At 40.1% G+C, this 26,508-nt stretch overlaps 2 long non-coding RNA genes across 11 annotated transcripts in view; one reads left to right on the top strand and one right to left on the bottom strand.

The window, feature by feature from the left end:
• Positions 1-14,599, top strand: part of LOC116446740 — a 21,680-nt gene extending 7,081 nt beyond the window's left edge. For 4 of the 9 annotated variants that reach the window (XR_004241340.1, XR_004241338.1, XR_004241339.1 and 1 more), the window contains 7 exons: positions 147-270; positions 5,272-5,372; positions 5,483-5,612; positions 8,534-10,481; positions 11,289-11,393; positions 12,167-12,259; positions 12,838-14,599. This is a non-coding gene — a long non-coding RNA (uncharacterized LOC116446740). The remainder of the gene's footprint in view (positions 1-146; positions 271-5,271; positions 5,373-5,482; positions 5,613-8,533; positions 10,482-11,288; positions 11,394-12,166; positions 12,260-12,837) is intronic. The other 5 variants (XR_004241344.1, XR_004241341.1, XR_004241345.1 and 2 more) reach the window with 5 other exon arrangements.
• LOC116446741 lies at positions 6,009-26,508 on the bottom strand. Of its 2 annotated transcripts, none has more exons than XR_004241348.1 (3): positions 25,888-26,508; positions 13,854-14,058; positions 6,009-6,865 (listed from the first exon to the last, which is right to left on the bottom strand). It is a non-coding gene; the product is annotated as an uncharacterized LOC116446741 (long non-coding RNA). The 2 variants fall into 2 exon arrangements; XR_004241347.1 differs by lacking the exon at positions 6,009-6,865 and adding an exon at positions 11,635-11,807 and having other exon boundaries at positions 25,888-26,507.

Here is a 26,508-nt window from a genome sequence, read left to right as displayed (position 1 = left end):
CACTCACTACTACTAAATCCATCTTAGAGGAGAAGGGTGGAGGAAGAAGAAAGGTCAACAAATGTATCAAGTTCTTTGTGTAATGCCTCACTGACATTTTCCAACTCCCTCAGCTGGCTTTTATTTTTTTATTTTTTATTTTTCAGAATCCTGGTAAAATGCAGTAAAGGATTTAAGGTTATCGTCTGTCTCTCTCCAACTTCTGACATCTCTTTATAACAAGAAAGAGTCACAGCCAACTGTAACAGGAGGGCAACACAATGAATCCTGGTAAGACAGGGAAGGGGGGAGGTTCAACTTTTCTGCCTCTTTGCCCCTATTTCTTCCTCACAGAACAGAAGTGCCATCTGTTACTAGTCCTAACATGCATGCATTTGATTTCCATTCAGTAATAACTATCACAGGAAAAAGATTACCAAGTGATCTAAAGCACTATCAGCATTAGCAAATCTTCCCATCCAGTGTTTTGTTTGCGCCTCCAAAGATCTTGCAGATGAAATGGATATGGGCAAGTGTCTTAATTGCCTAGAATTATTCTGTTCTCTGGTAGAGGACCATATGGTCAAGGTGTGGATCATGACCAGACTTAGGATATTTAGGTGCTTAGGTCAGAAAGAGATGTAGGAAAATCAAACAAGAGGACCGATATTTAGATTCTCCAATCTGAATTCCCTACAGTATTTGTTACTTGGTGTTGTAATACATCATCATCATAACACCAAATCAAATCACAGCATGTTGTGTGAGGCTAGACAGTGTTAAAAGTATAAGCCTGTTTTAAAGCAATCTGTAAAAATGTTTCTTAGGCTTCAGTCAAATTTGTCACATTCACAAGTAAAAATCCCAACACCACCAAACACCTTCCAGTCCAGCAAACTCAGTTTAAGATTGTGCTAGTTTTGACTGGGGTAGATTTTCTGGGTTAATTTTCTTCATAGCAGCTAGCATGGGGATTTGTGTTGATAATTCAGAGATGTTTTAATTATTGCTGAGCAGTGCTCACACAGAGTCAAGGCCTTTTCTGCTCCTCACACCATTCCACCAGTCAGGAGGCTGGGGGTGCACAAAAACTTAAGAGGACAACAGCTGGGGCAGTTGACCCCAAATGACCAAAGGGATATTCCCTGGCGTATGGCATCATGCTCTGTGTATAAACTAGAGAAGGAAGTTGGCTGGGGACTGTGGCTCAAGGACTGACTGGGCATTGGTTTGGTGGTGGTGAGCAATTGTTTCTCATTGGCATCACTTTTTCTTGGGTATCATTTCTCTTTTTTTGGTATTATTATGGATCCCTCAGCTATGCCGAGTTCTGCCTGATGTCTTACAGTTGAAAGAAATGGGGTGCAGCAGCAGATGTCTGCGAATGAAAGGTGCCTAGAGTGTGGTGTTTGCAAAGCAGGGTAACAATTAAACAGTTGGTGCAGTGGGATTTCTCTGTCAGAGCCCTTCAGGTGTTTCAGTGCCCTTTCCTCTTCTGTCTATACCCAATTGTTTTAGCAGTCTCTCATTTCTTCAACTTCACATCTTTTCCCCCTTTGCTCTTGCTGTCTGTACGCCTTGTTACTTAAAATATTTCTATTACCAGGAATTGGCCACCTTGTCAGATGCCAGCTTTCTTCCCAAAGGCTAGGGAATGACCTCAAACATGGGAGACACGTAGCCAATGCTGTTTTAATGTAAATAAACTTGTAAAATGGTTCAAGAGGAAAAAGCCAAGAAAATGACTAGCAAGTAGCTTGTGCTTTAGACTAGCTTAATTTGCTCAAGTCAAATCTGAAGCTGATCTGTCTGGCAAACCTACTGATGTCTACATTGTCAAAATACGTGAGACAACATTTCATTTCTCCAAATTTCCATTAATTTCATTGCCTTATTTTCTTTCTTTTCCTCCTACACCAGGATGACATTTTTGAAGTACACTTTTAAGAGCATAATTTGATCAAATGATCCAAGGGAACTCCCTATAGATATCCATGATTTAATGCTATATTTGTTCTAAAGGTTAGCATGCCTGACAATGGCAATTGGTTTAACCCCGGTTAATTTTTAGGGAATTAATATAGTGTGTTTTTTTCTGAGAAGAACTGTATCTTGCTTACACAGCTCAATCAGAAATGTATCAAACAAAGGCAAGGCCCAGCGATGTGTGGTGGTGAGCATTCTGAGCATTCCAACCTCAACCAGAGCAGGTCTTTGTCACCTTGCTGAAGTCAGTCACTGCATGTGTCCTCGTGCAAGACATTTGTAGGTGACTTCCAGATGACCTTGAGGATACTGGGCAAGAATTCACTGGTTGGCTGATTTATGTTTCAGTATAGTAGATATTCTATGCTCTGAAAACAAGTAGGGTCAGCATTTGAATCTGAATTTCTTTGTCTTCCCTTTCTCTTCTCCATTTGGAATTTTACTTTCTTTTATGAGATTAATGTTTTCATCCTAGTCCAGGTTCACATCCATGTAGGCTTTGGGCTCCTCTGCTCTGTACCCATTTGTCACTCTTTTTAGAGGGAAGAAGGAAACTCCTGGCATGGGTGCAGAGCTTAGAAGAGATCTGTGCCGAATAAGAGCGAGAGCACAGCTGCACAAGACTCAGCATACTTCTCACAGACAAAATGCAGTGAAGGAAAAGATGACACTTTAAGCTAAATGAGAGATCATTATACAACACTCTTTCCATTCAGCTCATTCTAGGAGGAATATATACATGTGGCAGCAGCACTCAGGACATGAAGAGCTACTTTGAAAGTTGGTGCATTTCCCAGTGTTTGAGATGAAGATGGAAAGTAGAGTGAGAAAATTGGCTGTCCCTGCAGAGGTGCCCCCCAGCCACAGCAACGTTTGTGCAGCCATCGTGCTTTTCTATCCTTAACGAGAAAGCAGCCTGGACTGGTTCAGAGCAAATGCAGTTTGTAGGAAGCCTTTCAGATGGATGTTCTTCCCTGAGGAGGGAGTTTTCCAGGGGCCTGGCAGAGCCAGCTGGCAGCATGAACAGCTCAAGCTACAGCAAGGAGACTGAAGCAGAACTACACAAACTTTTCCATATTCCCTTCTACTGTGCTGAATTGGGAAGGCATGCAAGGCAAACCTGAAAATCTATGTGTGGCTGCTGGGCCGCACATAGAGCTGTACATACATAGAGCAGTAAATGAGAGCTCGTGCAGGATTCGTGCTGTACTGGGAGAGCTAACTGGGCTGTGAAAGTAAGCTTTACCTTTAAACAGACCAAGGTAAATGACAGCTGAGGATGTTACACAGGCAGTTGGGTTCTTTACACTCGGCCTCATGTTCTCAGAAGGTTTTGCTCACTGCACTGCCCTGGGAAATACAGCAGTAAAAGCCTGTGACCAGAGGGAAAGTGGTAAGCCAGTGGTAGCACTAGATTAAAACAGCAGCACGCAAACACACTGACCTCTTCCTGAGTGGTAACCTCGAGTGAGAGCTAATTCACCGGATTGATTTTATTCAGCTTGTCCATGAGAAAATAGAGCACAGCAGCATTGACTGCAACTGGCCAAAAGTGCTTGTGAGCTTCAGTGATCTTTATAGTGATTGTTTCAGCTTCCAGGTCCTTAAAGATGTTGGCAATGTTATGATGTGCTATTGCACTCAAAGCCTTCTGTTTGGCAAAAATGTACTGGCAAAAGGCACAGAATATAAATGAATCTAAGAATTTATTGTTAGTCCAATTAATGTTTTAAACAGTCTAATAGTCAAAATTACTTAATGAATACAGGAAGACCTCATTAAAAATAGAGTTAAAATTGCTACACTAAAAATTCCCTCTTCTCTGGTGTTGTGCTTACTCTTCCAGTTCTCCTTTGGGTCTTAAGATTGGTATTCCTCAAAAGGAATGGGGGAGTATTATGATTAGTGTGATACTTATGGAGAGGGGTGTCTTCCTTCTCAGCCTGGTGTCTCCTTGGATTTAGTTTTATATGTTTTCTTAACACTATCATCTAACTATGATTAAATGGCTGATTTGTGTCAAATGTGTCTGCACTCTTCCCCGTGACTGCCCCTAGAGTTGTAGGCAGTTTAGTTCACAATGAATAATCATTTGTTATTACCCTAAATTAGAGTTAAACAAATCTAGTCAAGAGTGCCTCAGAGCTGGACAACTGCTGTCACAGCTAAACCAAGTTAAAATCTATCTAGGCCCAGAAAAACCCAGAACACTGCCAAGTCCGCACACTGTCATGTCAATACAAACCTTGTTGGTTTTTACTAATAATGGCAAAATCACATTTATCGGGCTATAAAGTCACTTTGAATAGCCTGTGAAATACAGAGCAAGGATTTGCAAACCCTGCTGAGACTGCAGAGTCATGAATGAGCAGCAGATCTTGGAAACATTCACACTTTGCTACCTTCTCTTAAATTAGAGTAATTCGAAGTCTGATTGACTTGTATTTCTTCATTGCCTTCAGGAGGCCAGCTAACAAAAAGTATTTGATTTTCATCACCAATATAATTCGCCCAATCAGCAGGAATACTGTGATTATTAAACTGAGAGCTATAGTTTGTAGTGCTAAGTTAAAAATTCTTGTAGCTGCAGGAGACCATAGTGTTACCTGATAAAGGTATAGGATAATTAAGAAACGTGCTTGAATCTAAGATATCTCAGACATACACACACACAGACAAGCACTGTCAGGCAGGTGTTACATGAGGTAGTTCACAATAATTTCTGAAACTGGGTCTGTACACAAACACAACTAGATCTCATATATATGATTAAAGATAGATTAGAAACAGAATGAGAGACATCATAGTCACATCTGTTTAACTTACAAGCTAAGTAATCATCTGAAGACTGGAAACTAATATCTTCACATCTCTATTAAATATTTCAATGCTATTTGTCGGCATTCTTCTGAAAAGACTCACTGAATATTCCATTTTCTTTGGCAGACTGTGTTGACAGATGCACATCTTTAATAACAGAAACACTTGTTATACATTTCTAAAATTATCTGATCAGCTTTGTACAAACAAGAACTTTTCCATCAACTTGATACATGACTATGTATTTTACATATATGCAGTTTTCACCATGTACAATATTCAAGATGTTTTAAAATATCTCCCATACAATTGTACATAAATGTTACATTTATTTTTAAAATGTGATTTTTCCATGGCAAAAAAAATACCCTGTTGATCCATCTTTTCTTTTATGCTTTATAAGAACTCAGTTTCAACTGTACTTGTAAATATATGTATATTTTAATGTTACAAGTATAGATATTAATATCTAGGTGATCTGTTAAGTGCGGTTACTCTCAAGGAGAGGACATACAGACCTCGTCATCTGGAGATGAGAGAGCCACAACCTTCCAGGGATCCTCTGCCAGTATTTCACCACCCTCATGGTAAATAATTTTTCCTAATCCCTGATCAGAATTTCTCTTGGTCTGACTTCTGCAGCTTGCCTCTGTCCTTGTGCACATCTAAGAAAAACCTGTCTTTGTTTTCTTTGTAGCCTCTTGTGAAGTATTTCCAGGTAGCAGTAGGTCTCCCTGCCCTCTTGGCCTTTTCAAGGCTGAAGAACCACAGTGCCCTCGGCCTCTCCTCACAGGTTTCCTGCTATAGCCTCCACTGGAGTAGTGCCAGTAGGTTAATGTCTTTCTTGTACTGTAGGAGATGCAGTAATTAAATTAAAATTTTTCATTTATAACATCTATTTTTTGTTCATACACTTACTGATAGTGTAACACCCTTTATGTCTTCTACAGCTGTACCTTCTTTTTGGGTTTTGTCCTGTTTGGTTTAGTTGGATGTACTTCTACTGCAGCTTTCCGTTGTGTTCCTCTGAAGTCCAAATTTCTCCTTGCACTGCCAGTTCTTTGGTTACCTTACTTGCCACTAACTAGACAACCCATGTTTCAGCATGTTATAGGCTTTCCAGGTGACAACCCCCCCCCCCCCCCCCCCTTTTAATTTTTCTTCTCTTTTCTGTTTTCAAAATCTTCTTCTACTTCCTGGATACATTTGGAAGAAGCTGGAACCCAAGGGTATAGTCCCCTCTGAAGAGCTAGTTAACACACTACCCTTGGACCAACAAAGTTTAGGACAGAGTACCTAGAGGAGAGGATCCAGGGTTTTAAAATGACGAGAGTAGGAAAGCTCTTCTGAGTTTGACTCTGTAAAATTTCTGGCAGCACTTGGCTCTGTCGTGCTGCTGTATGGCGTGTTTCTGAGTTTCATCTGCAAGTCACTGAGAACAGAGGATACTCAGGACTTAGCAGAAATTATTCTCCCTTTTGAAGGATCAAGCTCATGAGGAACCCCCACTGTTAGGAATATGACCTCTTCAGGTACTTAAAATTACTTAATTAGCATTATAAACATTAGGAAGAACAAGATCATTCTAGCAAAGGTAATAGAGCTGTAATTGCAGGTGTTACAGAATTTAGTACAAAAGATGGGTGTTTCCAATATTTGTTTTAAAGTCTTTTAAAAGGCTATATAAAGAAGGGAAGCAAGCAAGCTATCAGGTAGTGGGTTTTTCCCCTCTATGTTTTTGTGAACTAAGATTAAAGGGAACACCTAACAAGCATCTTGTTATTAAATTTGCCCGTGACAAATAGTGCAGCTGCATGTAGTGTGCAAGAACATCTGTAGAATCATGACACATGCAGAATTCCCCCACACTGAGAGCGTGACACTATACTGAAAACAATTGAGTTGTAGAAGCAATATAAATACATTTTATATAATCTTTCTCCACCTTCTCCTCCCCCTTATCTTTTGAATCATGTTAACTACAGGATTCTGTCATTTCTCCACAGGATCAGTAAAAAAAGTGTAAAAGTGACTAAGCATTTCAGAATTATCCTCTTCTCTCATTAGCAGCATTTCTTATCTGAAGAAACAAAAAAGAAAGAATAACCAGTGGCAGAAATGCACTAGACAGACACCAAAGCTTACTCCAAATGGAACTTGACATGGTTTGCAGACGCAATTTAACTCTTGAGAAATCAAAGAGTGATTTTCTGTGTCAGCATCTTGTGTGGTTGTTCAGTTCAAAGTGAGCAGTCGGATTGCTGCCAGTCTTTACTTCACCCATGTAAATGACAGCACAAAGTACCGTGATATGTGATATCACAAAGTGCTATGGAAAAATATGTCTAAAATCTATCGATTTCTAAAGTAAGGGGAATCTCCTTGCCTGGGATTTTGTGAGTTCCCACAGTTTACCGTTCAAATGCAGCTATGGTAGAACTTGGTAGATGACCCTTCAGGCTCCACATGGTCATAAAGAAGGACTGTGCCTTTTTCAAAATCCTTGAAGGCTTTTCCCAAAAATTATTTTAATAAAATATTTGCTTCTTTCTTCTAATGTTCTGTTGTTTGCCCTCTGAAATAGTTTCTCTGCAATCTTTAGATTTTTAAAGTAAGACATTTTGTAATTGCAATGCAAACACTGATTTTTGTAATGTCTGAGGTTGTCTAAAGACTATGTGATGATAATACCATGACAAGGCAAACACATGCATGTTATGAACACCTGGATCATCATCTGTAGATACAAAAATGCTGCTAGCAAGGATTTTCTTGCTATTTTCTAAGTCCGTGAGAGACTTTTCTCTCACGCAGAAGAGGTAGCAGGGAATGTAAACAACCAAGCCACCTGCAACCTTGAAAAGTCTTGTTTATGGTATAGTAGAAAAATATTTTGACAATGGATGTTTTAGGATTTTAGCCAATCACCCCCAAGGGGTGGCTGGTCCTTTGTCCAATTAGACTATGAAGAAAAAAGTCTATGAAAGAATTTGTAAAATAATTAAATAAATCAATCTTGCTGCACAATTCCTGCCTGCTGGATCTTCTCTCCTCCTCCTCCCTATGGCTGCGGGACATGGTGATATACCCTAGGGCCCAGGCCTGCAGTAATAATCATCAACTTGTTTCTCTGAAACATCTTACTTTCAGTCATGTTATCAGCACAGGCCTGATAACCATGTGAAGCTCCAAGCTAATTTCCAGATTTTTTATGCAGACTGCAAGGCAAGCATGAAGCTACAAGAGCCAGCCATCTTGATCATAATTTTCAACTCCTTGCCCATAAAATTCTGCAACCCAACTGCAAAAACACTATGCTTATGACATATTCCTGTAAGGATTTTATTGATAGCGTACATTTTTAGTTAACTTGCTGATACTCTTTGGTCAAGTCCTTTGAACTCTTGCTTCATGCACCACCTGAAAAAACCTTGTTTTCCTATTTCAGAGAAACATACTGTCCATAAATGAGAATGGTTTGAAAGCACTCTGGTGACTGGAAAGTATGCAAATACAACTCATATCACCTGATGACATATGCTTACTAGTAATGGTATATTTATCTCTTACTTAAATTAGATATGATTCATCATTTAATAATACAATGATTTTTAACATCCACTTTTTGGTTTGCATGTCCAGTAACTGCTTGCACAAGGTACTGTGCACAAGGTCATGTGCATCAGCATAGCAGAAAGGAACAGCATACATCCTGCAGAGCTGGAAAATGCTTTTATTAACTTTTCAGTGTCTGCAACTTTCTCATGGAGAGGGGCACATCCGGTGGCCAGATGTAACTGCAATCAGCTGTGGCCACTCCAAGCTAGAGATGAGTGTCTGAGCATCATGCTCACTAATCCTTCCACTGCAGTGCCTGTGTTCTGGCTGGTCTCTTGGGTAAGTGCCTCAACAGCTCCTTGTAGTCCTGGGCTCTAGTTAATATAAACAGTGGCACAATTTTAACAAGTTAGCACTATAAGGAGTTGTGGAACAATGTACCAGGGAAAGCTACATTTATATGATATGTAAAATGGAGCACTAGAATTCCCCTCTTGCAGATGTTACTTTAAATAAATGAAAGAGTTTTGTGGTGATTTTAAAAGTTTTATTTTATTTTCCTCATGATGAAGATGCAGTGATTCATGGAGGGAAAACACATACACATAGATATATTCACTGTGGATAAGTGAATTGAGAAATAAAGATTATGAAATAAATACTGTTCTTTTGGTTTAGACCCAGAGGAGTGAAATTCAGCATCAAAATTGTAAATGTTATAGCCGATCTAATTCTTTTAGTTGTTTTTCTTTGCTTGCATTTTTGCTGCCATGTCTTGTTGTTTACAGCTTCTCAGCCAGAAGAATATCCCGAAGCAAATTACTGTCAGAAGCCAAAAAAAGTATCCATAATTCATCCTAAAGTGCTGTCAACTTAATTTTAAAGTAATTTTTCTGCTTTATGAGTCCAGGCTGAAATGGTAAGTTTGCAAATCCATAAATCAAACGACAGGAAATAAAGGAAATATATACCTTTGTTTAAAATATTCTGTTTTCCTAAAACTTCATTGTAAGCATAGTTTTTATTAATTAAAACTTCAATTACTAGAAAGAGAAGAAAGAAACAAAACTGTGAACTGTATTCTGTACAACTGTACACATCTGTGTTGTGACTCCAGAGCCATCTCCTGGGCTATAGAGAAGTTTTTCTAGATTTATAATAGCAGAAAATAATTTAGATTGTGTATTCCTCTGAACACAATGAGGAGCATGTGTGTGTTTGTGAATTAGGCTAAGCCTGTTGAGGCCTAGGCCTGTAAAAGGCACACTGTCCTGTGAGGTCTCCTGCATTTGCAAGTTCTGTTCTGGGGCCCTGTGCAGGTGTGCAGACACACACAAAACGTCCTCAGTTTCCAAATGGTTCCAAACTGACCTCACACATCTCGAGTAACAGTGAAGCTGATTCAAGTTCTTTAGCTGTAAGAGACACATTAGAGAGCAGGTGTGAAAGCCTTCTGTGGAAAATCCTTCACTGAAAATCTGCTGAAACCTGTGTCCCTGAGTGCAAGAACAGCAGTCTGGCAGCGAGTGTGAGCATGGTCTTGTTTGTGCTCTTCTGCACACTGGGGGAAATTGTGCAGAATTCCTGGTCCCAGGACTCAGTTTATCACCACAGAAGGAGCGGAGCCTCAGTGTGTGTTCCAGCTCAGAACTGCCACCAGCAGCTACTGAATAGCAGCCATGTTCTGAATCTCAACACACCATGAAAATCCTCCTTTAATCAAATACTCCCGGGGGAGCGAGAAATTCAAGATGCACTTCCAGCCTGGGAAGTGCATCCACACCACTTGGTCAATACTTGGCATAAAGAGCTTTTTGCTTGTTGATGTGGTGTGGGGGCTGGGGGACAGGACAAGCAAAACCAACAGGCAGCACATGAGGTAACATGAGGGCAGCAAGAAAGAAGAAAAGGTACAGAACTGAGTGGGGCACTGTGGTGGCTGGGTTAGAAAGCATTTTGCTTCTCAGCTTGAACTGTTTAATTAGGGAATTTCACAGTAATTTTGACTAAGCTTAACGAGTAACAAATTCAGTGCTCTGGCTCACTAAATTCTTTCTTGCAGTCTAAATAAGGTGCAAAGCTCAGAGCTGAAGGAATTCAGTGCCTTAACAGCACTTTCTCTCCAGCCTGCACTGTAGGTAAGTGCTGTCCTATGGCAACCTTTTTGGGGTCAAGTGATTTAGAGAGCTTAGATGAGGCTGGGGTTCAGGATCCCTATATTCAGACACAATCCTGATAGCAGAGGCTGTGAGGAGATGTTTTCTGACATTCACTAGAGGGGCAGGGGAGGGAAGGGAGGACTCAGCTCTAGGAGAGATAGTAGGTACAGCTAAACTAGAAGGAGGGGAAGGGCTCAGGAATATAATGAGGAGGTGGGGGAAATGACACTGGAATAAAAGGGTGAGTATATGAGATACACACTCATCCCGGCCTTCCTCTGTTCAAAGCACTCCCTCCAAGGGTGGGTACAAGACTTGAATAGAGGGGATGGATGTCAAAATATTTCATAAGGAATATAGTGCAATAAATCAGAGAAAAAGGGCAGAATGGAGGTAAGGAGCAAATGGTAGGAGAATTATTTTAGTTCTAAGTGAATGATTATGTCTCCTGAGTGATTACACATCAGGATGGTGGTGTGTTGGGGAAGATTGTTCAGCTAGATAGGAAGGAGTACTCAAATTACAATCATTGAACTGTAGTAAATGCAAGGGTGCAAATAAGATAAGAAAAACAGACAAGTAAAAATCCAGCTGGAGTCAACGTGTCTCGGGCACTGCAACCCTTGGGAGTTAATGTTAACTATCATACAGGTGTAAGAAGAGTTTTCAGAGGAAGCTACTTTGAATACTTGTAGAACATAATCAGAGAGAGAGCTGACTATTAAAAATACTCTGAATGTAACTTGCAAGTACTGGGTTAAGTACAAGATCAGTAATTTCTTCCAGGTTTGTGCCAGAACAGGACCACCAGCAAGAAATACCTACAGTATGACATGCACCTATAGAGTCATCCCAGTATGGGGCTGGTGAAGGACAAGAGATACAATGCTAGTATGTGGTATCCCATTTATTATACTGTGATTAATTGAAAGTCGGAAAGGGCTTGAGCAGAGTTGTTATGGTTGCTGGGGCATTAACACCTTGGGCAGCATCAGGCATTCAGAAGAAAGAGAGTTGCCGTGTTTCCTTCATAACTCCACGTCAGTTTTTACTCACACTAGCACTTGTCCCTTTTTGATTCAAATAGATAATTTACACATTTGAAACAGATGTTGACTTTTATCCAGTTGTTCCCCAGTCCTGAGGTTTGATCTTATGCCAGTGATGACTGTAAGTATAAGACCAGGGACTTTTTATGTGGCCGTAGTATTGCCAGGCACTGCTGTCACTTTTCTATTTAGCAATTGTTGTAGTATCCATCCACTCACTGACCAGATCAAGACCTTTTGTTCCTGGAATAGGGACCTGGAATAATAAAGGTTAAGTTTTAAATTTCTACTTACAGAAGCTAGTATGTCCCAGAATTCACTCACTTGTTTTTTTTGTAAAAAAATGCAGCAGCACTGGGGAAAAATTTATTTGTCCTTACTTCACCCAAAAGTCAAGGGATAAAAAAAGATGAGGATTCCTGCACTGAATCCAACAGTCCTTATTTAGTGTCCAAGAGGTTACTGGGAACTTAGTACTGGGGAATTTCTGAACTCATCTTTGCTCCATGTAGAGCAAGGTCAGGAATTACTATGCAAACCATTGCCAGTTATTCTTTCAGATGTTTAAAATTTCAGTTATATTGCTTTATTTATATACTTGTATTTTATTTCCAGGTCTGTTGTGAGAACATGGAGCTGCATGTCACAGCACGTCTTTTCTGTGGGTTAAGGGAGACTGTCCTAACACTCCCAGCTTCTGCTGCCCAGGTACCTTCTGCTGAAGCAATCCTTTGGTACCATGGAGGGTTAGTCACACAGTGCTGGTCGATTATGTGCCACCTGTTATGTGCACAAGTATATGAGAATATAGCAAGGAAAAGAGAATAACAAAGCTTTAGGGGTTTTCTGTCCCTAACAGTCAGTGTAGTAAGTTGGAACAAACTGCAAAAACCCCGAGTTATTTTCCTCAGTAGTTCGGTGTTCAGGGAGACCCAGAGCATAGGGACAGTTGCTGCCCTTCCCCAGATGCCATTCCCCCCTTCCCCAGACTGGCTTTCTGGCCAAAGTTAATGATTCATAAGATTCTGCACTGATTTCACTGTGAGCTTACACATTTGCATAAGTAAAAGCTTCTGCAGCTTCTGTAGAGAGATTCTTAGTGAAATTGCAGCACAAAACATTGATATTATGTAATTATGGTAGTTCATCTTAACTTAAATGAAATTGTTACTTTAAACTTGCTCTAAGTGGCTCACAATGGAACTTTTGTATGACACACCTACAAAACAAATGAGTTAATCACAATATGTGTCATTTTTAATTTTTCTCTTTCATTTTTCTTTCAGTCATTCTCTCTTTGTAATTAGCATGAAGACTACCCTTCAGTCAAAACTAGCCACCTGGAAAGTTTCAGCTTGTAATATGGAGCTTTTTTTGTGAATTATGAATGTGCAAAAAGAGACCTTTCTCCTTACACCCACTTCCTTGTATAATTCAAATATGAATGAATTTTATTCAGGCTTGCCAAAAAATCATATTTCAGCTGATAACAAGCATGAAAAATTTCAGATGAAAGGGATTTTTTTTAAAAGAAATAGAATATTCTGAGCATGGGAGAACAGCAGGTTAAGACAGAAGTCTCAGTGCAGCCTTAACTGTAACAATTGCTATCAAGCAAATACTATATCCAAGCACTAAATCTTGCTTTGTGCTGCCCTGGTGCACGGTAGCAGGGACAGAGTAGAATAATAAAAGCTGGTCCCCTTATGCAAACAGCAGGGCACAGCACTTGACAGAGTACAAGAAGGTGAGCCTGCCTGCTGTCCTGGCTTGCTAACCACATTCCTAGGGTCTGTGGGTTAGTTGTCAGCTCTAGCTCCAGTCAGATAGCAAAATGTACTTCAAGCACGAGCAAAGGGAATGTTTTGGCCCTTTCCAGAAGAACATTGCCTCCAAATATACTGTTCTATTAAATAAAGTATTTGAAGGAATTCATGTAAGCCACATGATGGTTCAACAGGTCAAAAAGGGAATGGAATCAGTGCCAGGCTTTTTTCTGATTAACTGTGTATTTAAAAATATATATATATATCTGTGAAGAAGGTATTATCTCCACAAAGCAGAATAAAATTTGGGCTCATGCCAGTACCACTTTGAAAATAAACTATAACACTGAGGAAAAGTTACCATCTGGAACATTTCTGCATCATATTTTTTCTTGTTCCTAATAAAGCTTTGGTGATAAGTCCAGCTCTCCTTTTCTACCCAGAAAACAGGATTAAAACTCCTATTCATTTACCATGGGTTTATTAAAAAAATACACATTACAGTGGCTAAACAGTAGTGAATGCTAAAGTATTACCTTGTAGGTTCACAGATCCACATCAATTAGAGGATCAACTGAGAGGATTTGCAAGTGGCAAGCTTGGACATAAAAAATCCCCTTCCAGTCTGACGTAAGTTGACTGTTGCAAGTTGAGCTTGGCAGCAAGTGACCAAAATTGAGTTGTCAGCATCCTCCTGCATAGTGGAAGAAGTTGTTGCTTTCTCTGCAGATGCAAGAGTTTCTATGGGAAAACAGAACATAATCATGATGCTGAATGTCTCTGTGGATTGGTAATGTCTCTAATACATAGATCACTTGTGCAAATTCAGTCCCAGCTGGATGGGAAATTATTGAAAATGGTTGTTGTTTGATTGATATAAAATGAGTTGTCAGCTTGATTCAATGCCTTCAAGGCAGATGTCCACAGCATTATTGGCACCTGTCAGAAGCAAAGGATTCCTTGGTGCAGATAACAACTACTCATGCAACCACCCAAAACAGTCCTTGTGTGCCAGGGCTCAGAGAAGAAGGCAGAAAAAAATAATCCTTACTTCTGGCCAGGGTCTTTTATGCCATAAAGTCAATAAGAGATTTGACATGACACAAGCTTTTCCCTGGGATCCTGGCTAGACACTATCAGCTCTTCTGCTGTTTGGTCAACACTTTCCCTAAGAATTAGAAGAAAACTCACACATTTGGTTACTTACTATTATTGTCATGGTAAAGGTGTATTTATAAAGACCAGTTAATAAAGAAATTTTTACATGTTTGCTTATAAAAAATGCTGTGAATAATTTTATTTTCCTTGAGAAATTGTCCTTACAAAATACAACTACAGAAATAAGAGAATGTCTTCTCAGCAAAAACTAAGACAAAGAAACAGCCAGTACAGCAGTGTTAGTATTACACTGCTTGCTAATAGTAAACAGTGACCTACTGTTTACCACAGAGCAGATTAAAACGGTTTTTTTCCTGTACATCACTAGTTGTCATATGGTTATTACTGCCTTTGACCAAGTGTGGTACAGCTAACAACAGGAATGAATTCTATTTCCCATTACCAATCTGTCGAGCTGGCCGCCTTCTTCATGGGGCTGGTGCTTTGGGAGGTACTAGCTGAAGGACTTTCCATTAAAACTCATTTTACTGTCTTCATCTAGCACATGGCTCAACTTTCCTTCTTTCCTTTTATCTCTGTTTCCTCCTTTAGATTATTTTTCATTATGCCTCCCCCCCAGCATACCCACACTTTGCCTTTCATCTCTCTACGTATGCTATTCCAGCACTTGTCAGGCCCAGCAGGAGGCACATGGGAGAACCAAACAATATGATATGTTAGGTGGAAGAAAATATTGGAACAATCATTTATTGTCACACTTTAAAGAGGTCTTCTATGTTATTTATTTTATTATTCTATATTAGGTACATGGTTTAGTTTTACAGGCATTATTAATCACTAAAATACATTACACTTTCAGCCAGGATGTTAACGTTCTAAATGCATTCATCTTGCTTCTTCAAACAGAAACAATGGGCCTTCTGCACTGCCCTCCCTCCCCTTTAGTCAATAAATCCTTTCTATTGATTCAGGAAATAAGTCTTAAACCCTGTTTTATATTCTAAGTTCCACTAGCCACACTCAGCCATATAATTTTGCTTAATAACAAATGGATCTTCTATTTTTGCTGTTTATTATGTGTTTGGTTATCAAACTCAACTTGAAAGTATTGGGTAGAAGAGGACAAAACCTATAATGGCAGTAAGCCACCGCAAGAGATTTCCTAAATGAATGTTGCAATAAAATAAAGTTATCTATAAAAAGTGTACAAGTGTGTGTGTATAAAAAGCAGTCTCATCAGTAGATGAATGATAAATGAAAAATCCATCAGTGAGTATGGATTCCCTTGAGCCAGACTGGATCAACAGACAATATGGATTTTTGAAAATTCATGGCTTTGCCATTATTTATTCTCTCCTGAAATACCCATTGCAAATCTCAGACAGATAATTAGAGAATTATCATATTGCTTAACTAAGTAGTGCAAATTATATTAGATTCTATGTATCCCAACCCTGGGCAGAATCATTAGTGTTGTTTAATTGTTACAAATATAGTCATCAGATTTTAATAAATTGCCTTCATTGTCAATATCCACAATTGACTACTTCTCTTAATGCTCGTGGATAGGTTAGTTACCAGGTAATCTTACAGTTAATATATACCACAATGAAGCAAAAATGTAAGAAAATGCAAAGGTCAAAACCATGTTTCTATTATGAAAAAAATGAATGATAATGACATAATTTTTTCAGCTCATCAGGTTCTTTGCTAAGTACCTCTGTTATTGCCAGATCAGTAGTGTATAACAAAGAAGTGCTTTCTGTAGGCTGCTTCATTAGCCTGCCCTGTAGGACCTCACCTCAGACCTTTCACTAATCTGTTGGCCAGCTCAATAGCCTTGTTAGTTCTATTCACTTCTTCCTGGCAGCGGATTTTCTCAGCTGTAGCTCTCTCAAAGGCAGTGGTTAAGGCAGCCAGGATTGTGTCTAGTTCCTTCAAATAAAAACAGTAACAAACAACTTTGGACATTGTAAGAACACATAAAAATATTTCTGCTATCCCATTTTATATTGCTGAAAGTTAAATTACACAGTGCAAGTAAGGTGTAAACATTAACTGCACTCAGAATTTTGCTTAGGTCATGGTCCAAAGGTGGATTCAGGAAAACCTGGGGAAAATGGGACTGGTGTTCTCATTTCACCCAGTTGTTCAGAACAGCCTTCAAAATGAAATTACAGACGTGATCTTATATCAGTGAAAAAAGAATGTCCCCTTCTCCCTGAGGATTCTGAAATGAAATATGTTTATTATTACAGCTGTATATCCTCTCTAGGAGATCCAAAACTTGAAAAGACAGCTGTTTGGAAACTGAAGAAAACAGAAGGGTTTAAAGATGATAGATAAAATACTTGAAAACGCACAAGTCGGTGTCCTTTGCTGACTGTCAGTCAGATTATGCTTCCCAGTGCACAAACTGTTCTGAAAACAGCCTGAAATCCCCAGCCACCTTAGATTTGGGAGCAAGCAGCTCAGTGTCTGGTACATCAAAGCATTTAAGCACACAAACAGTCCCACTAGGTCAAAGCCTTGGTTATTCCCTGAGGGAGGAGTGGAAGATAATTCAGCGTGGATGACTGAGCACGAAGACAAGGCAAGAACGACGTGCAACTCCTGAGACTCACGGCCGGAGCACCCAAATGACTCTGAGTGCAGAGGATGAACTGGCTGGGGAGCTGATAAAGGAAAGGTCAGAAGGGTGCTGCACAGCGAGCCACTCCAGAACTGGTGTCACTGGGTGCACATGAACAGAGCTACTGGCTGGAGCTGGGGCCATCCGGGTAGCCAGAGAAACAATGCCCTCCAGCAGCGAATTTGTATTCCCTTCAGCCTGGCAAATGTGTATCCATGCAGCTCTACTGAACTCTCTAGTATTCCCCAGGAAAGTCAGAGCTGAGCATGGCTCCTGGGAGAGGGCTGTACTTTATCCCAACTGTGCTCCTGACAAGCTCTGTGCACCTTGGGGAAGGCAAAGGGCTGCCCCTGGGAATCTCTTTAGAGAAATGCTGAATGGGTGCCTCAAGTCTTCCTGCCTTGAGGACACCATGAGGTGGAACCTGTGTGTATTACAGGACATTAAAAAGACAGATAGCTGTTTTATTGGGAAGGTTTGGAGAAATTTGGAGTAAATTACAGCACAAGCATTTCTAAATGGGGCCCAAAGATACCCTTTAAAGAAGGGCCCAGCAGTTTTGCAGCAGCCATGCTGAGCAGCCTGAAGGGGCTCAGGATTGGGCAGAGTGGGGCCAGGTTACCTCCTGCTGCCGTGTGCCCCCACGCGAGGAGGGCGCGGGCAATGCCTGTCTTAGAAATGTGTCCTGTTGGCCAGGCTGAGGCACACTGACTGAATCCTGCCTCTCCTTCCTGCACAGGGAAGAGCCAGGCACCCAGAACTCGCCATGCATGAAGAAAAGAACCTGCTGTGGTTCCAAGGCACATGATGTGGCTGCAGAGGCAGGGGATGTGATGCCATCATTTACCTGAAACTTAAAAATGTTAGTGAGTGATAAATTATACTGACAAATACCTTTGCCTGTATTACAATGAATCATGTAGGAAATACCTCTGACAGAGGAAGGTATTACAAATAATTGAATTAGAGAGGCTTCTAAAATGTCCAAAAAAGTATTTTTTAATACATCTAGTGGTCCTGACTCTAAAGTTCATGTCTTTGAGCCTATCAGGATTCCAGCTTTTCCCAAGATTTCTGTCTTCCACTGCAGTGCACGCCTACAAAGCTTGTTGCTTGATGTGTATATACATTGCCTAAACAGAAATGAAGGATGCCAAATGGGTAGCAATAGGTCTGTCTGCAGGTGAGATCAAGGACCAGCACTTAGTCACTGAAGCTAAGGGGATGCAGAGAGAAAAATGTGGAAAAGCTACCTGCTGTTCTGAGCATGGATGTTGCAGTGCTCATGGTGGGAGCAGAACGTACTTGAAGCTTTTTTTTAGAGGTCGTTCAGGACTTAGGAAGGATTTTTTACTGCAGTTTTGGCTCTACTGAGCCAGGCTGAAACACACTGTGTGCTTCTCTGCCCTTGGACCATTTAGTGTTTGGCAAACCTTTCTCTTAAAAAAAAAAAAAAATTAAAAGGCGGTATTGGAAGCAAAAATTCAAGTGGAAGACAGTGACATAAAAAACCACATTTGTGTATATGTATATATGTGTGTGTGTGTGTATGTATGCATATATTTATGGTTGAACAATAGAAGAACAATTCCAGTTCATGAAGGTCAAACCCAGAACTTGTGAAAGGTGCCAGAGGCAGTGAAAGTTCTGGCAGAAGCCATATGGGGAACTGGAAGTTGCCAGCTCCTCCATGAATTTTTTCAAGGTTTTATCATATGAAACACTGTGTGCCAGGAAAAGTATGTAGCAGATCACTGTTGGGTACCACTTCTTCCCTCTCATGCTTTTCTACCTCATTTGCAATACGAGCACCCCTTCTCAGTACCTTTACTCAGCTGGCAAGTAATCTGTGATGTGGAACTGATTTGGGCAAGGACAGAGAGGCCAAACTGCAGGTGAATAGCAGAACTGCACAGAATTACTTCCTATTCAAATGGAAGCCCAGAACAATCAGGCCCTTAATGTGTTACAATTCATTTGACTATCCACATTTTTGACTTTCTGTAAATAATGTGCTAAATGGATAAAAGAATATACCATTTTTCCTTCTTTCCTCTGAGTTACTGATAACAAGACAAGTTCCTTCCCTTACAGTTTGTGCATATAAATGTGATTAATGTAAAAAAAAAAAAAGTGCCAAAATCTCTTTATCTTTCTCTCTTTTTTTTAAAGCATTGCCCTTTTCAAAACAAGGGGAAATTCAGTATAGTTTCAGTGCCACAGTGATCAAACAGTGTCACATCACTATGGCAATTGCTGCCCAGGCCAGGAATACAGATCAGCTTTAATTGTGCAACGCCTTATTGCTGGTGCATGTCAATCAGAACCTATGAATTGAGAAAAATTTGCTCTGTTCATTCTGTTAAATGATGTATCCAATTAAACCTGTTAGAATTCATGATCTTCAGTCAAGGTTAAATGAAAGTAGTTACTCCTGTCAGCTAGGTGATTAAATGCTGCCTACATCAGGCACATTTATGTGCAAAATTAAAATTTTGGTATAAAGCATGAATCTTTATGCATGCCAGTTAATTATCTTGCAGTTCCTCCATTTATTAAATGCCCACTGCATTTCTTCTTAATCATCAGCTTCCTTTCAAAACTTATTTCATACACTACATTATACCAAATTTCAATGTTTAAAATGAAACGCTTTCTCAATGAAAACTTCCTCTTTTCAAGGGTTTGGCTGTTGCTATGTTACTAAAGATGGCCATTAACAGTTTTTCAGTCATTATGCAGAAGGCCTGTTCGTGTTGTTTTGCTCGATTCTGGGAGAGCGTTACAGGAATCCCTCGAGTTGCTGCTGTGGGGCAGTCGCTCCTCCCCAAAACGGAGTTCTGCTGCACATGAGCCAACTTCAGGCAGCAGTAAGGCTGCCGCGGCCGTGCTGCCTCTGCCAGCTCGCACAGGACAGGCAGGGCAGCGCAGCACCAGGGGCTGTGCCCCGCCGGGCTCCCGCTGTCTGCAGCGCCGAGGCCAGCAAGGCTCTGCAGTGGGGCCAGCAAGTCCAGGCTGCACCTGCAGGTACCACAAACACCACAGCCTCCAGGCGGGGCACCACTGGTGCCCTGTGCCAAGGGCTCAGGGGGTTGGTCCCTTCCCCTGCCAGCCTTCAGAGCTGTCTCAGAATTCCCTTTGGCTTGGCAATCTAATGCGTCCTGTCTGCCCCAGGCAGCTCCCATATTGCAATATCATATTTTAATTAGAAGAAAAATTATGTGTTGCATGCTTGAATTAAATTAAATTGCATATTTATATTTATAAGACACAGTATTGGCAGGATTTAAATGCTATATGAATTGAAGAACCAGAATACAGGTGTATTACAGTGATTTGTAGCTGAAACATTTGCTAGAAATGCACACAAAGCAGAGCAGTACCAAATGCTAATTTAATACCCTAAGACAACACTCTGTGCTCTTGCAAGCACAATTTCCCATATTCCATGTGAGCATTTATCCCCTTTCATTATGAAAAGGTATTAAGAACCTTTGTTACAAACAAGCAACATTAAAAATATGTCATACCACTTCACAACTACTAATGAATAATATCATTTAAAACAGACTGGGAAATAAACTAGTATAACACATTCTACTCTACTAGTACTATAAATATTCGCAAGGTTGTTATTAAAGTTAAATGCACACAGTAATTTTCTACTTGTAGGTTTTACAGGTATAATTTTGAATCATACAATATTTTTTAAAACACATCACAAGGATGGAAACCAACAAAAAGACTGACTGGCAGTGATTCCTTGTGATCAATAGCTGACGTCTCCATCTATCTTTGAGGGCCCACATAAATTATATAGTGGCAGTGTGAACCTTCAAGAGGAGTGATGTGATTAACTTGTTCAGGGTCACAATGGGGAGCACTGATCATAAGGATTTTACACCTGTGGCATTGCCGTTCTGTGGCCACATTTGCAGGATACATTCTGCAGGTGTCAGTGGCTGCCCTGAGGTGCTGCCAGAGGGAAGGAGGGCTTTGGACACGTCAGCCTCAGCTTCATATTCCTGAGGGGCAGCTCATTTTCTCTTCACTGAGATTCAAAGCTGAAAACTCTGTTTCACAGCAGGTGAAGGTATGAATGTCACACACAGATCCGTGCCCGGCCTGAGCACGGAAACCCTGGTGCAATAGCAGCAGTGGCTGCTCCAGCCTGCCCTTCCCAGACCACAATAGCCTCCACTCCAGGCCTTGGAAAGCAGACAAAAAGACCCCTCCTCTGCTGCTCCCCTAGAGCTACAAATAACGGATTTCTCTTTCTTGGCAGCTGCAGAGAAAACCACAGATATTTTTTCTTGTTTTGTTCAGCAAATATAAGCCGTAAGTTAAAGCCCAGTATCTTTAGATACCTCAACAAAAGAGGAAAAAAGGGAATCCACACTTAAAGAGAATAATTCCTCGGGGGCTCTGACAGGAGGTGGCGATGCGCCAGGGAAGGTGGTTGGAGAATAAGCCTCTTTGCAGGATTCTGGGATGTCTATTGCTGAACTGCTTCAACTCACTTGAACAATCTAGAACTCATATTTAATTCTTCTTCTTTCTCTACATGTTCTTACTTTCACCCCAGTCCTCCAAAACCAGATATCATAAGCTGTGAACCCCAGGCCCAATGTGCCTTAATGTTACCCCATGAAACAATACTGGCAGGACAATTTATTTCTGCTCAAAACAATTTCCCTGTCCTAAAATTGTGATTGTTAGGTTAGCATCCCATTGAGATGAGAAAAGGAAAGAGCTGCACTTTCAGGTTGTGCCTAAAATGTTAAGGAAGGCAAGCTGCACCGATTTATCCTTGGCATATTGTTTTATACCCATGAGAACAAAAAACTTATTTTTAGTGGCAGATTAAATTGTGCAGAAACAGACTGACACTGAGAAGGCAAACACTGCAGTCCGCTTAAACAGGCTGAGTCTCATATCAAAGGCTGCTTGGCCACGAAAATATAAGTGTGTACACACACAGACTCTTAGTTTATTTGATGTCATAAGCAACTTTATATTTAAAACACATAAAAAGATATAAAAAAATGAAACTGGCATGGAATTATATATTTTTAGTGATAGATTTTCAAAGAATTTGTGATTTAGATTATATTAATTTTCAGGAAACTTGCTTAGAAAGTAATTAAATGTATTTTACCTATTAATTCTCTCTTTTTTGTTGTTTTGCATTGTGCTACTGAAACAAAAATAAAAACTAGGGAATGGAAGAATTTTTTTTTTTAACTGAATATTATAAATGAATAGAGGAAGGGATGTTAATGTTTGTCATTTTCCTTATCTGTACACATGAATATGTTATATGCTCATTTCCATTGCAAATGGAACAACAGAATGATCATTGCAAACTGAAATATACTGTACATTTCATTTCTTCATTTCTTTGAAAATACCACTGACAAAAATAATCAATTGCTAGTATTCTTGTTCTAAAGCTCTGCATCTCAATGAAAATTGAAGGAATTAATGGTGTCCATCTGGAATAAAGCATGCAGTGTGTTCTGGAGGGTCATTATTATTCACTGCTGAAACAAAGTCAGCCTATGGAGCCCTGAACCATGACTGGGCAATTGTGCAAGGCACTGTACAAACATGTAGTCTTCCTGTTTCTTGCACACCTCTCCTCCACCTTGCTCACATTTAATGAAAAAAAAAGAAGGCAGAGAGGAGATGTGACTCCTTATCACAGCTACATTAGTGAGGAAATACTGAAGAAGGAAAAGAGCTATTTGAGGTAAAGGATAAGCTTGTCACAAGAACAAACCTGAATAGAATGTCAGTGGTATAGTTTGAGTCACAATTAGGAGGTTACTATCCTTCTGAGCAGTGAGGTTCTGGAGTAGCATTCCTGCACAAGCCATGGGGCACAAGAAACCTCCTGAGGGTTAAGAAAAAAATCAGTCTCTGAATTTTTTAGCTTTCTACTACTCTGTGTTTACTTTGCAAAGTATAGTAATGTCTTCTCATTTGGTCCCAGAGATTAAAAAATACAGTGAGAGGTAGTGTGTAGCCCAAAGGACTTTTTTTATCATCATAGACAACACAACTAAAGGAAGACAGATCTGTAAGTGCAGGCATCAACTCTGAGCTCAAAATGACATTGGAAGATAAGTGAAAAAACCCGCTCAGGAAGGCAGGAGGACTGGTACTTTTCACATAATGATGAGGCTCAGTGGGACAGAAAACAAAAAATATGTAGAATAAATAGGCAGGAATAAAACCATAGGATGAATATAGGACAGGAAGGTAAACTGCATCCTGCTGAATGGAGTGGGACTGACATCCATGTATGCTTGGTCTTACTGCTAATGGGACACTGGGTCACATCCTGAAAACCCTTACTTATGCAAGTAATCCCACTAAAATCAATGGGAACCATGACTGTAATGACTGCTTCCATGTCTCCACTAGGGATTGCAAGGTCGGGTCCATTTTCTGTGCAATATTGGATGAATGCTAGAAAATCAATATCTCTATTGAGACTTCTTCTTTTGGAGTAAAAATAAACCTGGACCATTTTGAGTTCAGATGTTCATTGTTCCTGGGTGTTTTTATAAATTCCTTTTGAAAGCAAAATGGTCAAATCAAAATGGAGTGAAATGCTCATCTTTTTGGTGTGTTTTACAGCTTGTTGTTATACCTAGCTTTGTAATGCCATAAAGGTTAAAGGCAACTTTGTAGCTTCTTTGTATTTATTCTTTATCAGTTAAAAAGAGACATTTTAGTTTAGCATTTCCCTCTACTCAAATAAGTCAGGGCTGAGGGATAAGTGGGGAGAAAGAGAATGCCAGAGTCTATTATTTTAGGAATTTTGTTATTTTATGGAAAAATTTTTGGTCTTTTTGCCATAGAAAATTCAAAGGAAGAAGTTTTTTTTAGTAAAAAGATTTTGGTGCAGTCATAGAAATATAACTCATTGCTATAAAGCATTGCTTTGGTAGCATGGAAAAAAACCCTACTCAATTCTGCTCACATTACAGGTTATTATCATATTTCAATCACTGTGGAGCACCTTCAACCATCATTTTGTTTAAAATGCCTAAACCTAGCTTGGTATATTTGTTCTTAATTTGCTACTAAACTACAATTACACCTACTTGTAATTGTGTCCAAATTGAATTTTCATACTGAAATGTGTTAAATTCCTGTGTTTGATTCCCTTCTACTTCACTTGTGGTGGGTCAAAAGGAAATTATGATTAATCCAAGGCGTACAAATGAACTATTTTAAAGATTTGCTAATAGATTTATGTTTTTCTGCAGGCCCTTGAGGGCTTGAATGAAATTTTAAGATGGATTTCATTATGTTGGAGATGTGATCAGCTTCATGTCTGGCATGAAAAGTGGTTTACAAAAGAAGTCATCTCACAGAAAAATACCACTAATTCCTAATACGTTAGAGGTGTAATATCCACCAATTAAGAGACAAACAAATAGGAATTGGTGTGCTTTCTCTCAGACACAGTTCCTTGAAATTTTGAGAAAATACATCCCAAATCCATTCTGCACCTGATGCATTTGGTTGACCCAGCTCAGATATTTTTCCCAAGAAATTTCATTCAACAACAATTAATGGAAAGATCCATTCTCTTTCAATCCATCTTAATAGGAATTATGGATGATCAAGAAATAAAAATGCTTTGCTGCCCAGGTTTCAGCTAAGGTGATTGTATTTTTTCTGGGACCAATACAAAAATATGGACTTATCCTGGGATTCCAGCTCAGCTGGATTTACTGGCGTACCGGGGAGCAAATCCAAGAATGTGTTCAGTGCTCAGTCCCTTTTACCCACCTCTGCAGGGCTTGTTTCCCACCTGCTGTGTGACACATTAGCCATAACTTCTTCCCCTCTTGCACCACTGCACAAGGGACTGTGGTTTGGCTCTGTACTGCTAACAACATTATTGACAAAGCGATGCTCCTAAAGTATAACAACAAGCTGTTGTAGCACTTATTTATGGAATAACGTGCACTTTTCAGATACTCCATGCTTCTATTGGTTTTGGAGCTGTGTTACTCACACAACATAGTTAACTAGCACTAACAGCCTTAGAGTACAAAAACCAGGTAATTGAAAATCCAGGGGAACAATTGGCACCATTTCAACCTCACACAAGCACAGCACAGTACTACAGTGAGTAGTATCTGTGTCTTCATGGTGTGCCCTGCTTTACTTCGTTATCTGATTTTTATGTTATTATTGCAAATAAAGTTAACCCAAACCCCAAAGCAATGGACAACACTTTACAGTCTGTTTTATAACTAACAGTGCTGCCTACAGGATAAGATTAAAAATATTCCAGGTCTTGGAAAAGTATAAAAATTAGGCATCAAAACAGGTCAGATATTTACATATATCTTTTTGATGTGCTCATGTGATAGGAGAGCAGATTGATAAAGGACAGAAGAAATGCTAAATATGCACCATGACAAACAGTGAAAAATTAAGTATTGTAACTAACATTAATTACACTCTAGTAAGATGAATAGGCTGCTCATCATTAATGAGAATGTACACCTTTGTCTAAGTTTCACATCTACCTGTGATAAATGTGCTAACAGCGATAGAATACATCATAGTAACATTTGAATTAACAGCACACTAATAGATTGACATACAAGTATGAATAAAGCATTTAATCATAAACATTATACCACACCCAACAGCAAATTTTCTTTTTTGCACATATATCAAGTAAAATGTATAAACATTACAATTTTATTTCAGTTTATGCTGAGATAATCTAATGGTATTACCTGATACTATCCTAATATTTGTAATTCAGACTATTAGATACTTACATAGTAGCTTTTGGGAGACATCCGGGCAGTTTAGTAACACAGTAAGGGGGATTTCTGAAGAGAAAGGGTGGGGCTTGATCTCAGGACAAACTACCCACTGACTCTTGCCCACGTGGCAGGGATGGAATATTCAAACAATCTTCATGATGGGTTGACTCCAATGCTTATTAAAGGAGTACTTTAATTCACTCTTAATGAAAACTGAAGCAAGCCCGCTAGCCTACAGTTATCATCTATATCTTCAGTAGCCTTCTCTCCTGTGTTTCCAGTGCCTTTTTCCTGGCGGGGAGGCAGAGGAGGGATTGGGCCAGGCTTAGAGCAGGAACGGCCAACACTGCCTCCCCAGAGCCCAGAGCTGCGGGCAGCTGGGGCCTGCCCGTTTTGGAGGAGCTGGGATGTGCAGATGCCGTGCCGTGCCGTGCCGTGCCTCCGCGGCAGCCCTGAGGGGGCGCTCCCGCAGGTGACAACGCCAGGCCACTGTCCCTGTTCACCCAGGGCCCTCTGAAGGGCTCCCGAGGCACCCGGGCCCTGCAGCACGGCTGTGCTGCCTGACGCCACCGCCCAGAAAGCCGGGGAAGTGCCCGTGCTCTGGCACGGGGACTCGGCCAGGGCCGAGCGGAC

Source organism: Corvus moneduloides, chromosome 7, assembly GCF_009650955.1.
Source record: "Corvus moneduloides isolate bCorMon1 chromosome 7, bCorMon1.pri, whole genome shotgun sequence".
NCBI lineage: Eukaryota > Metazoa > Chordata > Aves > Passeriformes > Corvidae > Corvus > Corvus moneduloides.
The sequence above is the reverse complement of the archived record's forward strand: the minus strand, read 5'-3'. Positions and strand labels throughout refer to the sequence as shown.